Source organism: Sinohyriopsis cumingii, chromosome 8 (assembly GCF_028554795.1).
Source record: "Sinohyriopsis cumingii isolate HCF-2022 chromosome 8, ASM2855479v2, whole genome shotgun sequence".
NCBI lineage: Eukaryota > Metazoa > Mollusca > Bivalvia > Unionida > Unionidae > Sinohyriopsis > Sinohyriopsis cumingii.
The window spans coordinates 95,907,945-95,923,840 of record NC_142968.1 but is presented as its reverse complement, the minus strand read 5'-3'; the positions used below and the strand labels follow the sequence as shown (position 1 = coordinate 95,923,840).

The following is a 15,896-nucleotide window of genomic DNA, read 5'->3' as shown; positions in this document are numbered from 1 at the left end:
TCTCCAAATCGGTTCGACGAATTTTCTTCAAACTTCCCTGCTGCTGGAACAGATCCCTAGCTAGATACTTTCCAGGAGGCGTTTAAATAAAAACCCTCTAAGTCTGTGTTGAATTACTACAAATTATATTTTATTATTGCTCAAAACGATCTATATTATGCATGTATTTCATACCCGCTATTCTAAGGATCCGTTTATTTGGATGATTCCTCTACTTGACATCCGTCAGGACTTGCTTCCTAGATCAAACAGAGATGAAATGTCAATGAAGAGTCCATGTCGAAACTCTTTAAGGAGGGGAGGTAATGTCCCAGCATTATACGTAAGATATAATCTTCTTACGGCGTGTGTTCGGTCCGAACCCCTTTATCTAGCCGCGAATTTCTCGAAATCGGTGAGACAAATATTGTTTGAAATTTTTCCTATTGCTAGGACGGGTCCCTCATTAGATACTATTGAAGAAACCTCCAAATCAGTTTTGTGATCCGGAGTACAATTAGTACAAATGATTGATGTATTAACATTTTCGTATTTTTCATACCCGACACCCATAGTCCGACCTTATGCCCTAGGGCTAAAATATCAAAGAAGGGTCCATGTAAAAACCGAATATAGAGGGGACGTAATGGTCCAAATTGAAACGTAAGATATATTCTTACAGCATGTGTAGAGCTCTAAATGCTTTATCTAGCCGCGATTTTCTAGAAATAGGCTGGAAAAAGTTTCTTCTAATGTTTCCTTATGTTTCCTTATGTTAGAAAGGATCTCTATTTTCGTAATGTCCAAGAGACGTTGAAATCAAAATCCGCTAAGTAGGAGTACAATTAGTACAACCTATTGATATAATCTATTAATATTTGCTTATTTTTCATACCCTGTACCCATAGCTCGCCACTTATTTCGCTTATTACTGTCGACAAAGTTCGACTGGTCTTCCTTCGTGGGTAGAATCTATACACTAGAGATGCAATATCAAAGAATGTTCTACGTCAAAACTCTAGAATGGGTGGACGCATTGGTCAAAATGTAAACGTAAGGTATAATCTTCTAACGGCATGTATTATTCACCTAGCCGTTGATATCTCGAAATCCGCTCAAGTAATCTTTATGAAAGTTTTCCTATTACTTGGACGAGTACCTATTTAGATACTGTCCAAGAGACGCTGAAATCAAAATCCTCTAAAGCACGAGTACAAATTATTGAAACGATATATTAACATGTTCGTGTTGTTCATATACGACACTCACTGAGCGCACTTTATATCGCTGTTTCTTCTCGACAAAATTCGTCAGGTCTTCATTCTTTGGTGAACTTTATCCTCAAGAGATAACATATCACACGAACTCCTGTGTCTAGCCACGAAATCTTGAAATCGGCTCGAAGACTTTTCTTCAAACAGTTTATACTGTTAGATCGGGTCTTGATTTAGATATTGTACAAGAGACGTTGAAATCAAAATCCTCTAAATATGTGTACAATTATTAGACTATTGATACAATCAATTAACTTTTGCGTTTTTTTCATACCCGGGTCGTATAGCCTACTCCCACTTATATCGCAGACTCCTCTCGTCGAAATTCGTCAGGACTTCCTTCGTAGATGTGCTCTAGAATATAATATGAGTCCATGTCAAAACTCTAAAGAGGGGGCGTAATGGCCCAAAAGTGTTTATAAGATATAATCTTCTTACGATATGTGTTGTTACCGACCTCCTTCGTCTAGCTGCGAAGTTCTCTAAATGGGCTCGACAAATTTTCTTCAAATTTTTCGTACTGTATGAACGGGTCTCTCACTAGATAATATCAACGAGGCGTTGCAATCAAAATCATCTAAGCAGAAACGCAATTAGTACAAACTATTGATAATATATATTAACAATGGAGGTTGTTTCATACCCAGTAACCATAGGACGCCCTTATTTCCATGTTTCTTCTCGACAAAATTCGTCAGCACTTCCATCATGGATGGACTCTATCACCTATATATAACATATCGAAGAAAGGGCCTGTGTCAAAGCTCTCAAGAATGGAAGCAATAACCCAGCTGAAAACGTCAGATATCATCTTCATACGGTGTGTATTGTATTCGACCTCCTTCATCCACTCGCGAATTTCTCGAAATTGGCTCGAAGAAATTTCTTCCAATTTTTACTACTTTTAGAACGGATCACTAATTAGACGCTGTTCAGGAGCAGCTGAAATCAAAATCCTCCAAGTTGGAATACAATTAGTAAAAATAATAGATACCATGTATTACTATTTGCGTGTTTTTTATAACCGGTACTTACCATTCGCCAATTATTTCGTTCCTATCTCTTGACGAATTCGTCAGGACTCCCTTTGTGGATGGACTTTATCCCATAGAAATCAAATATCAAAGAAAGGTCTATGTCAAAATCTTAAGAGGGGACGTAATGACCCAACAATATATGTAAGATCGCACCTTCTGATGGCAAGCGTTGTACTCGACTATCTAGCCAAAAATTTCTCAAAACCGGCTAGAAAAATTTTCTTAAAACTTTTCCTACTGTTGAAATGGGTCCCCGTTTAAATACCGACCAAGCCACGTTGAAATCAAAATCATCTAAGTTGGAGTACTCTTAGTACAAACTAGTGATACAATCTATTAACATTTGCGAGTATTTCATACACGGGACATATAGGGGGCGCCTTATTGCGCTGTTTCCTCTCAACGAAATACGTCAGGACTTACGTCGTTGGTAGGCGCAATCCCCTAGAAGTAAACATCAAACCTCAGTTAAAATGGTACGTAATGGCCCATATCTAAACGCAAGATATAAATTTACAGCATGTGTACTGCTCGATTTCCTTTATCTAGCCGCTAGTTTCTCGAAATTAGCTCATAGAATTTTCTTCAAACCTTGATTAATGTTAGAACCGGTCCCTAATTATATAATGTCTGAGAGATGTTGAAATAAAAATCCTCTAAGTTGGATAATAATCAGTACAAACAAGTGATGTAATCTATTAACATTTGCGTGGTTTTCAAACCCGCTACCCATATTTGGTCGTTTCCTCTTGACGATATTCGTGAGGACCTCCATCTGGTTAGGTATAATGTCATCTTCTGACGGCATGTGTTGTACTCGATCATTTTTCTCCAATTGCGAATTTCTCGAAATTAGCTAGAAGAAGTTTCTTTACACCTTTCATACAGTAAGAACGGGTCCCTATTTAGATACTGTACAAGAGACGTTGAAATCTAAATCCTTTAAGTCGGAGTACAATCAGTATAAACTAGTGATACAATCTATTAACTTTGGCGTGTTTTCATATCCGGTACCCATAGGGCTCCCCTTATTTCGTTGTTTTCTTTCAACGAAATTCATCAGGACTTCCTTTGTGGGTGGTCTCCATCCCCGAGATATAAAATATCAAAGAAGTGACTATGTCAAAACTCAATGTAAAGGTGACGTGGTGTCCCAAATGTAACGTAAGATATAATCTTATGGCATGTGTTGTACTCGATCTCCATTATCTACTCAAATTTAGCACGACCAATCCTTATCTGTATTTTCCTGCTGTTAGAACAGGTCCCTAGCTAAATGATGTCCAAAAGGCGTTTAAAAAAAGTCCTCTAAGTGGAGGTTCCATTAGTGCAAACTATTGATACAATCTATGAATATTTGAGTGTTCTTCACACCCGGTACCCATCTGATACCTCTTATTTCACTCTTACCACACGACAAAATTCGTCAGGACTTATATCTGTGGATGTGTTCTATCCCCTAGAGATAAAATATTAAAGAAGGGTCCATAACGAAACTCTAAAGAAGGGACGTAATGGTCCAACTGTACAACGGTATATGTTGTACTCGACCTCCTTTCTCTAGCAGCGAATTTCTCGAAATCAGCTCTGCTGTTAGAATGGGGCTATATTTAGATACTCTTTGAGAGGCTATGAAATAAGAATCCTCTAAGAAAGGGGTCAATTAGTACCAACTATTGATGCATTATATTAACAGTTGCGTGTTGTTCATCCCCGGCACCCATCTGGCGTACCTTATTCCCCTGTTTCCTCTCGACGAAATTCGTCATGACTTCTTTCTTGGATAGACTCAATCTTCCTTCAGATAAAATGTCAAAGAAGGGTCTTTGTCAAACTATATAAAGAAAGGACTCAATGGCCCAAATATATACGTAAAATACAATTTCATACGGAATGTGTTATACCCGACCGTCTGTATATGACCGCGACTTTCTCGGAATCAATTCGACGCATTTATTTTTTAATTTTTTTATACTTTTAGCACGGGTGCCTAACCAGCGTTGAAATCAAAATCCTCTAATCAGAGGTTCAATTAGTACAAACTCTTGATTCAGTCTATTAATCTATGCGTGTTTTTCGTACCAGATACCCATCGGACGCCTCTTATATTGCGGTTTGCTATCGACGAAATTTGTCAGGACTTCCTTCGAGAGTTGACTCTATCCCCTAGAGATAAAATATCAAAAAAGTTTCGATGTCAAAACTGTTTAAAGATATAATGTTCTTACGGCACGTATCTTTCTCGACCTCCATCTAACCGTAGATTTCTCGAAATCGCCTCGACGAATTTTCTTAAAAACTTTTTCTACTGTTAGACCGTGTAACTAGTTAGATAATATGCAAGAGACGTTGAAATCAAAATCCTCTTAGCAGGTGTTCAATTAATACAAACTGTCGATACAATCTATTAACATTTGCGTGTTGCTGTTGTTTTTGTTGGTTTTTCAGGTGGAAGGGGGTTAATAACAGGTACCCATAGGACGTCCCTTATTTCGCTGTTTCCTTTCGACGAAATTCGTCAGGACATTTTTCGTGGATAGACCTCTATGCCCTAGAAATAAAATGTCAAAGAAGGATCTATATTATAATCTTACATCATGTGTCGTACGAGACCTTTGCCATCTAGCTGATTTCTCAAAATCGGCTCAACGAAATTCCTCAGGAATTCTTTCGTGACTATACTATCCTCTAGAGATAACATATCAAGAATGGTCCTTCTCAAATCTCTTTAGAGGTGATACTTAACGACCAAACTGTATAAGTAAGATGTAATCTTCTTGCAGCATGTGCTTTACCCGCCCTCCACTCACCTTTATGTAATCCCGATTTCTGCAAATCAGTTACAATTATGCTAAGTTCCCCAGTTCCAAGGACTTCAAGACAATAGTCAAAGTCAGCTGAAGGCTTCTTAAACTCGTAAATACGCCACATAATTCTCCTTTAAGGACATGACGACCACATAAGAGAAATCTCCAATTTCACACTTGTACGTTTTTTTGTGGTTTCCCGTTTACTTGCGTCATTAGTAAGCTTTTCGAACCCAAATACTAATACATAACGCCATGCATCACAAGACACGACCCAAATGCCTAACACAACTAATTAATCCTATATCAAATTACTAAACACGTATTCCTATCAATATCCTAAACCATTCCTAGATATAGTCCCTGATCTGTCTATATTCAGCTTTATATAACACTCGCATTTCTCGTCCGGTTAGGATTACACCAATGCATGCCCTAAAGAGCTTTCATCCGCGTTAACTAAGTCGTAACCAATTACATTCTGAATTAGGAATAAAAAAACACTCTGTGTGAATAAGAAATAAGTCTTCAAATGTATGTGAAAATATTTGAATCTGGAATAAGTAACTGGGTACTTATTCCTTTTTTAATCGGTAACTGGTTACTTATTCCTTATTGAATCGGGAATAAGGAATAAGTAGCCAACTTGATTTCGCTCTTTCATAATAAATGCACTTTCATATATTTATGATGACAATCTTCATAAACAAGTTTACAGGCTCGCAGTCACCTTGTGTGCATGTCGTGACTCTGATAAACACAACACCGCAAATATACTGATAGTGTGTCAGCCATTTATAAATGCTACATACTTATATTAGGGAAATATGTTTGCTATGGAAGAAAAAAAAAACAGGCTTGAACTTGAAATCAGACCCAAGATTGTAAGCTTTTCGATTTTATTTTAACTTGACGTGTCCCACACTACTTATCAAAACGTCCCTATGATATTGTTTATTTGCATAATACGAAATCTGTTTGTCCTGCTGTATGCCCGATACTTAAGATCATGTTATGATATGCAAACCCGTCGTCGTGTGAACCGGTTCTTATTGTTGGGACACGTTGCGGGAATATACACATACAAGTGAAACAAAATGATGGTTATTGGTTTTCGAAATAGAAACTGTGAATGTTGTTATCATAAGTGTCGCAAAGACTTTTAAAATACATCCAATCTTCTCAAACTAAGAAGGGACAATCCATATATTACAGAGGACTTTAGATCTTATTACACGCAAGTAAATCATAAAGGTGACCCGTTTTATGTAAACAAAAACAAGGCGAGATATATCTTTTCTGTAATGAAGAAATTATACATCAACTTGGCCATTTCAAGAAGATAAGAATAGCATACCTTTCCCACGAATTATCTGCACTTGATATGCACTCAAATCAGATGGACCGAACTAAAATTGTACTCAAGTTTGATTTCCACTGACAAGCTTCGTTACCGGTTTAAAAATGGCTGCCCAGCACCATGGGAGTAAACAGGGAAGTGTTTTACACGCAATGTAATTCGATTGCCTAAGAAGGTGTGGTAAATAAACCTGGTTTGCGTGTATATATTACATTTACAGGCACATAGTAATTGGGCCTTTTTTAGCATGCTAGAATAAGGGTCTTTTTTAGCATGCTAGAATAAGTGTGTTGATCTCTTATCTGTGTTACAATTTACGAAGCTAAGTACACTATAGGTTGTAAGGCATTGCAGAAACTCAAATTAGGTGCAACAGTGTGCACATTAACGTTCATGTAAGTATAGCAAGAATATGGTCAAGATTGCTACTTATTAAAAAATTATATATATAAAGTGAAACATTTTTACACAAACCTTACATTATTGTGCACTAAATCTCATATAGTCCTAAACGTTCTATCGCAGGTCCAAATGTGTGAGATTCCATACAGCTTTTTGACAGGATTCACTATTATTCAAAATTAATGTTTTTCTCCAAGAATATTATCGAGCACTTTATATTTCCAGTCAAAAATAATTTTGAAGAAATAAATCCACCCAAATTAAAAGCTTGACACAACAATTAGACTGATTCTGATTCACATGTTAAGTCAAGTCTGAATAGTTCTTAGGTGAAGGTTACACATCCCACTACTTGAGGTCGCAATTACCATTTGATGGGAATACTTTGCCAATACATGGGAAATTTCCACTCTGGAAGTTTTTGAGGTCACAATCAAGACTGTATCTGTAACTCAAATTGAAGTAAAGATGTTTTCAATTAATATTGATCACGCTCATTGCTCCAGTAGTGAGGTATTCAATGTTTAGAATGCAATACTTTCCTCATTTAAACCAACTTTCGGGTTTGAAACCTAATTGTCCCTTTACTTTATGTAATCAAAATGAATGAAAAAAGATTTTAACAAGAACCAAATTTACAATTTCCGATAGGACTGTGAATAGCTTTAATAGCTGCAGTACAACATTGTCTAGACAATGCGCTGTGATGTGAAAGGGGTACAAACCCATCAATACATATTTCCTGTAGTCAATCTTACCTCCGTTTTAAATTTAAAAGTGTCTTTGTGTATGGTATTTATAGCATATGTATAATGTGTACTCTGTTTCCGTTTAAAGCGGTTCTACTGCATACATTTTCAAAAACAAAATAAGTTTTCTTTCAGTTTTCTTTGTTTAATATGAAGTGTCAGCAAATTTTGAAATTAAGCTTATATTCAATTATAAAAAGGTAAAAAACACGTATAAAGAAGTGCAGAATGAGACTTGTGTAATCGTTTTTCCTGGACTACAATTAGAGCTATAGTAATCTCTCTCTCTCTCTCTCTCTCTCTCTCTCTCTTAGAATAAAATAATGAAAGGATTAGCCCACTATTTGCTTATTTATATGGCACACAAATATATTAATTCGAAATTTACATACAGTGCAAGTTTAATGCTTTAACGTTTTATCTTATAGGTAAGACAAATAGCTCCACAGATGCCCAAAGTAAATACTATATATCTCCGGCACAATGACATAATAATAAAAATGGAAATATATTTGAACAGGTCGTCATTCTTGACTCCGTTCCAATTTGAAGGTATGGAATTAGATAATATCGGTTAGTCAATGAAATGACTTACAATGAGTGACGCATTGTTTTATTTTAAAGCATTGTGGCAAAATAATGACTATGCGTTTTAACACTGCAGGGTAGACAGACTAGAGTGTGAATGTTCAATACTTTGTTGTGTGCTTTACAATTTTTTTCTTTCCACCCTGAATTCTGAACTGCCACATTACTGGTTCGCATTTTGCAACGGACAAAAACATTTCTCACTGAGACATGTCTCAGATACACAGGGGAGGGAGAGAAGGGCTACACTATTTAGTGAATATATATATATATAGATATATATATATATATATATATATATATATATATATATATATATATATATATATATATATATATATATATATATATATATATATATATATGTAAAGTGAGCCATAGTTTTTCTTATAAATTATATTTGTTTACCTCATGGTAATTCTCGGATGCGGGAGGTCGTGGGTTTGACCCCCGGCCGAGTCATACCAAAGACTTACAAAAATGGTACTAACAGCTGCCTCGCTTGGCGCTTAGCATTAAGACGTGAGTGTTAGGACTGGTCGGCCTGGTGTCAGAATAATGTGACTGGGTGGGACATTATGCAACATGTCTGCGGCACGATCCTCCAGTGCTAGACATCACTATAAACTGCCACATTGCAGACATCGTAGCGATATGACTGTAAAAGTCACACACAGAAGGATGTGGAAAGACAGGGGTGTATGAATCTCAAGAGAGTTGTACCGTACGGTCCCGCTGTGAGACGAAATTTGAGGATAAGAAGATCATTGAGATGCAGTTAGCAAACTGCCAACGGCCCTTCTAATGGCCATTTCAATCTCTAGAAAAGATACTAATCATTTTGCCAAAATTTATTTGTGTGGGTGGGTGGGTGTGGGTGTGGGTGTGTGTGAGAGAGAGAGAGAAAATTTATTTGTGTGTGTGAGAGAGAGAGAGAGAGACAGAGACAGAGACAGAGACAGACAGAGACAGAGACAGATAAAGAGAGACGGATAGTATTTTTGTTTTATTTCATCCCCTTCTCTTAAACTCTAAGTTTACTGAAGTAGTTCTAAATAAATTATGTATGGGGTGTTGGATCGTATAGATGGTGTGGTGGATATTATTTTGCTGGATTTCATCCCTTTCTCTTAACACTACAAGACGATTTGGATGGTGGGTGCTGGATGGTATAGATAGTGTGATTGATAGTATATTTAAAGCTAACACAAAAGATTTTAGACAGAATGTTTATGGTGTGCTGGATGGTATAGGTGGCATGTGAGAGTATTGTTAGATCTTATCTCCTTGTTTTAAACTTTAAGCTAACACAAGACGTTTTAGATAGTGTGTATGGATTGTTGCGTGTTTAGACTCTTACAAAACGTAACAAGAAAAATGTGAAAACAACAAGCTTTGTAAAAGTTAACAAATAATTTATTTCCCCAGAAAAACATGGTAAAAATTACTAAAAGAACTTACGGTTTTACAAATCAAATCTAAAAGAGTAATCCACGAATTAAAAAATAGACGTCCTAGTAATTAATGAAACTGAATTCGAATCCCGATGAAATCATAAATGTAAGGTCATGACGTATGCAGGGTCGTACTGATGTATCAACAGTTCTTTGTTGAATCACAGAATATAATATTCCAGTGTAAATGTTGATAAATACAAAAGTTTAAACTCTTACTGGTTCTCTATCAAGGTCAGGAACTAGGTTAGCATTAGATACAATGTCTCTATAAAGTTGTTTATGTCACAAATAAAAATAATCAGCCAGAATTGAAGTCTATTCCAGTCAATAAAGTTACATTACCATAGCAAGTAATGGAATATAAAAAAAATAAAACTAAGAACCAAACAATTAATTATAGCAAATATAAATTAAATCAAATATACATAAAAGAATTGTTGGATAATATGTTTGTGAGATTTCATTTCCTTCTCGTAGACTCTAAGTTAACACATGACGCTTTGGATGGTGTGTGGGTTGGGTGTTGGATGGTATAGATGGTGGTGTGATGGATATTACTCTTTTGTTAGAGTTCATCCCCTTCTCTTAAACTCTATATTAGAGAAATGTTGTGACTTTAAACACCATTAAACGTGTATGTAAAGTATAAAATATCTAGTGTCTTCGATGTAAGTATAAAGACAGAGCAGGTGTGTTGCAACGTTTACTGGATTTATCCAAACAACTAATGTTTGTGACAATGACTTGCTTTACGTCGCATATTCCAAAGTCGAAATGTCTACAAGATAATAGAAAGCTATGTGACGTTAGTTTTGAAACTTGCACACAATCTCCACAAACCTATGCCACGAGAGAAAGCTTCATCCGATTTTATAATTTTCCATTGCACGAGCAGCAGGAAGGGTGAACAGACCATTTTTAGAAGGGCCCATTTGCTAAAAAAAGCTTCCAACGAAAAATGAAAATACAAGGCCAATAATGTCAAACCAAAGTAAATGGGATGGCACTAAAGAAAACATCAGGTCACGGAAAAAAACTTCCAAAAAAAGGGAAAGGGTCTAAGACTACTAGGAACTCCTCACTCGTGGTACGGTCAAGGTTTGAGACTACCTGGGATACTTCGTTAGACGCAAACCATCTCCTTCCTATGTCGAATTTTGATTTAATTCCTGTTGCTAAGCGATTAAATATAAAAAACTTCAGAGATGATATTATGCGTGACCAATTACCAAAACAACCAAACCGTGTTGAAACCGGTATCATTAATCTCGATGAAAGTTCTGGGAAAAGTACTCATTGGGTTGCATATGCGATTGACCCTTGCGGAATTGTTTATTTCGATTCGCATGGACTGGCACCACCAAAATAATTTTTTATATTTGTCAGCAAAGTGCAAAACACTCCGCCGACCTGGTATTCAACATTACCAACACAGACAATAACTGATCCGCCAATATGTGGCCGTGAAGTAATTGTTGTACTCGACGCTGTGTCAAAACCTTCCGATGCGCCTCATAAGGTTGTGCATACGTACATAAGGTCTATTTCAGATAATAACTAATCATATAATGGTTGATATTTATGGAAGATCTTCTATCAAAGACAAGAAGAAAAAGATGACATTGATTTGTCGAATTACGCTATTAGAGATGATCTTCCTCATCTTATAAACCTCTCTGGAGTTGACCGAGATGAAGTTGTTGTTATTTTTCAGGATGCAAATGGTGTTTTAAAGACGAGTAATATTAAGTGGGTCGACTTCAATTTAAATATATATTTGTCTTAATTATAATATGGAGGAGTTTTGATAAATTATATACAATCGAACCTTCTAAACCTAGATTCGATCTTGACAGAAGAACCCCTGACTTGCCGAAGCGAGGTATGGTTGATCCGACGAAACTTCTGATTAAAAGTAATCGTGGCGCCAAGGAAGAATTTCGCGGTGATGGTGCATGTCATGTGTGGTCAACATTCAGAATTATACGTGACACCGAATGTGCTATCGATGTTATAATGAATGACCAACGAGGTGCGACAATTATTGTGTCGACAATCAAAGATATTTTTATAGAGTAAAGTTTATTGCGGAGCTAGACGGTACTTCGTTATCCTTGACAAACGTGACCCTTTCCGTCTTTACACTGGATGTATTGTTACGTTAAATAAATATTCCAAACCAGGAATGTTGACTGGTATTGACAAACCGTAATATGAACAAGTGTATCCTGTGACTGCAGTTATTTATGCAATATATCCGCTGAATAATAAACTTAGCGTTGATGATCTCAAAACTATGAAATTTTCGACGCTGAATTGTGTTGCTGAACGATTTACAGAACTTTTTACAAATGCGATACGTGGAAACGTTTTAACGGATCGAAGACGTAAAGAAATAAATGAGTGGTCAGAAACGTTTAAAGATACCGGCTCGCCCATAAAACACGTCGCTGAACTGGGAAAGAAATTAAAATTCCCAATAGAAGTAAAAACAATAACCGGAGAGGTTTTGTACGAATCAAAATATAGATCGAAAGGAGCTCCGATATACAGTATTGATCATTATGCGCATGCGTGGACATCGGCGGTGACAATATTTCCACGAGATCGAACTCTTAAGTTCTATAACGGTGATCCTGTATCCGTGTGACTGTTTAAAAGTTCCGATGATGGAAACTATGATCAATTTGTACGACCTAATGGATATACATAATCTCTCCATGAAGAAATGAAATATCTTGTGTTGAAAGATACCCATGACGATACTGAACAATTACTGAGTAATTGTTTTACCTTTCCATCAGTTGCTGCTCATTTTGCTCAGAAGGAAAATTCATGGTAACCAACACGTTAGGAATTTCTTGACGAAATACAACGCAGTTGTGTGGAATACGGATACGGTGGATTGTGGAATACCAGATACGATTAACATATTCCAAAGACTATTATCTAGGATGAAGTATGTACAGTGTCGCTGAAGACATTAAAAATATTTCTTGTTCGGTTGTTGACAAAGAATACTGCGGTGATAATGTGTGGTAATCATGGTTAACCGCCAACTTTTGTTGGAGCGTCTCCACTTGAATGGCTAAAATAATGTTCGTAGGTTTTTATGAGGAAATAACTGATTATCATAGAGTGCTTGATCCAAAATTAAGAAAGCTTAAAAAATTAATCAGGCTACAACCAAATAAAATTAAGTGTGAAAGAATGCGTTAGATGATTTGAGAAACACATATGATTGATTTTTTTGATAGTTGCAAGTAGAAGGATAGGTCGTGATACACTTCAGCAACAGTTATTGCTGTTACATCAATAAAAAGTGTCAAATCTATCTGTACTATTTTGTTATCGCCCAGCAGATACTCGACGGCAAAACATCAACGTTGAAATTCCAGGTTGTGGTAGTAAACAAATTCTTGTATTAAATGATATTGTTTTAGTTCCTGTAAGTATTGTTGAGAGTGCATTAACGATGGACAAAACTTCATGGACGCTAGGATATGCATTAACGATTCATTCGTCACAAGAATTAATTATTTCGGATACAGATATTTGGATTGTTGATGATCGTATTGAATTGTCAAATTTAGTTTATCTCGCAGTGTCTTGAGTCATAAGAATATCTCAACTGCGAAGGGTTATCTTAGACTTCACAGAAAATAATAATCAAACTGATAGCAATGGCGGCGATGTAATAAGAAAAATATAGCTAGGTATTAACAATATGACAAAAAAGCGCGACTTTGATCTCGACCCTGGATTTATCATGGCATTGAAACAATAACAGAATGATCATTGTGCGAGCTGCAACACAGTAATGTTGTGGTATTATTCAAATAATAATCCAAGACTGTTTACCGTAAATAGACGTAATAATAGTCTTGGTCACACACGCGAAAATATGATCCTGACCTGTCTTTAATGGAATCAACAACGAGGAGCCAGTTCACAAAAGTGAAGACGGTGGTAATTGTGTGTCTTCAGTAATTACTTGTAACTATTCACGTATAAATCCACGTTGAGGAGCAGTTGAATCTAGTCTATATATTGCAGGTCGACCCGTGGTTCTTACCACGCTGGAAATTTTATGTGTGGTCACACTCCAAATAGCATTAGTTACTCTTTTTCTACCACCTTCAAGTTCATCAGGTTCATATAAATATCTTACAGTCAATTACCTAGTTTTGGTTGTTTCGAGAAGGAATCATGTTATTGTATTGGTATATGTTTTGTCTGATTGCATTGGTATGCTTCATAGAAATTGTTTGAGTCATTTCATTATTTAACGCGGCTATTACATTTGGTAGTCTTGCAACCCATTCACGAGATATCTTGTCTTTCTGGATTGTTTCCTTCGCAGACTGGTATCCAAATAACCGCTCAGCAAGTGTTCAATTAAATCGTTCAACAATTGCCTGAATTGCGGTATGTCCTCATCTGATTTAGACGTTATGGTTTTTCATCATAGATGATACTGCACCACGAACTTCCTTGCCAGGATCAGCCTCTAGCAACTGTGGCCATCGCAGAACTTCAGTTGCTGATTTAGTTGATAGTGGTTCTGCTTCTTTATATCTACTTGCAACGTCAACAACACTTATTTGTATGCGCGTAATTGACGTCTACGTGTTTTAATAGCATTGTGTGGTTGTGAAGTGTCGAATTTTAAACTGCAGTGAACTTTAAAGTTGAATGCATTGAGCATTAAAATTTTATCGCATTTAAGCCAGAAAAAGTCTTTTTGAAGGGTCACTTCGACCTTGCTTTGTTCATCTCCTCCATGTCAATGTAAACGGCAAAGAGACAGCATTCAGACTCAGTGGAATTGACCTGGGTATATTAACACAGTCCTTAGAAAGTAAACATTTGAGCTGCCAACCCTAACCGCTTGGTAGGAACCTATGTCCACTTATCATTTTATCAAAGGGAAATTGTTACGCACGGTCGTTCACAGATTCTGAGCTGTCTAAACCTGATGTAAGGAAGAATTTCTTCGGAAAAAAATGAAGGACCGCTGCCTACGATTGGGCAGAATAAATTAAGGCGTAAGCTTTAGAGCAATCAAATCTAAAGTGACGACCTTAGTCGAAATTCTTTAGTCTGAAAGATTCCTGGAAGGAGGAAGTATCGTCGGCTCCGGGGAGGCATTAAGAGATTGGTGCCTTCCTCGGTAAACAAGGAAGGGACCAGGTGGTCGTCTTGTAAAATGAAAGACAGGTTTTGGTGAAAGATAAGAGAGAGACGAGACAGTCTTGAGACAGAAGTCCGAGGGAAAGAAGGACGAGGTCAGTATGAAAGAACCAGGAAGTCCATGAAGGGGCAAAGCAAGGTGTTTCGGAAGGATGAACTAGGAGATGTTGATATACGGTCAAGAGATAAAGGTGATACAAATCAATCGTGAACATTGCGCTCTTTTCACCTCTCGTTATGATGATGATGATGAAATAAATCCAAATTGGACATACCTGTTAAATTATATTGATATAATCAAACTTGAATTGGAATTGTCGTTATTAATTTGTTCTGATTAAATTTGTTATTTTCGTGTCAAAGGGGGCTCATACTGTTTTATTTCTCCCAGTATTCTCGCTCAGTTCTCTGTTGAAATCATATTCTTTCTTTCACTCCCGCCGGGCTATAATATCGAGGGAGGTCATCCTCTAGATAACGCCAGCCAAATCCAATTAACCACTCTCTTACTAAGAGGGCGACGATAAAGTGGTAAAAACAAAATATCTGCTAGATGAACCTCATTTGGAGAGCTGACATCAAAATGTGTATACAGTATTTGTTTAGGTGGTCGAAGATAAATTTGCCATATTACCTGTTGTGTTAACCAGTTTGCAGCAACACAACGTGTGACATGTGCTGCATCAGCACGTTTACTAATTGCTGCTCTACCCCTCCAATGTCCTCTTGGGTTATAATAAGTTGATTCCATAATAATAATAATAATAATAACAATCGGTTGATTAATTACCGGCTCTCAATACTAGTTTACCTTTCATCGCGGATTTCCTAGGAAGCTAGCAAGTTTTTCTCTGAGAGATTGTTTTTAAATGGAATTTAACGAGTGAATTAACTTGACATCTGCAATATGTCGTTGTTGTAAATCAAGTCGGGTTTCAGGAACACAATAATTATATCCAGGAATATATTTTTCTCCGGGGTATTTAGCCCATGGACCTCCTGATAATTTCCCCGGTGAAGCAGCGATATTACCAGCTGTTCTCTTTGACT

General features: G+C 36.7%; 1 protein-coding gene across 3 annotated transcripts in view; it reads right to left on the bottom strand.

Annotated features, from left to right (window-relative positions):
- Nucleotides 1–6,568, bottom strand: part of LOC149794183 (heat shock 70 kDa protein 12A-like) — a 49,341-nt gene extending 42,773 nt beyond the window's left edge. The window contains exon 1 of one of the 3 annotated variants that reach the window (XM_089968285.1): nucleotides 6,455–6,568. The gene's annotated coding sequence lies outside the window, so the exon portion shown is untranslated. Of the gene's footprint in view, nucleotides 1–2,288; nucleotides 2,410–6,454 lie in introns of those variants that run through there. The other 2 variants (XM_089968288.1, XM_089968287.1) reach the window with 2 other exon arrangements.
- Between the last annotated feature and the right edge of the window lie 9,328 nt (nucleotides 6,569–15,896).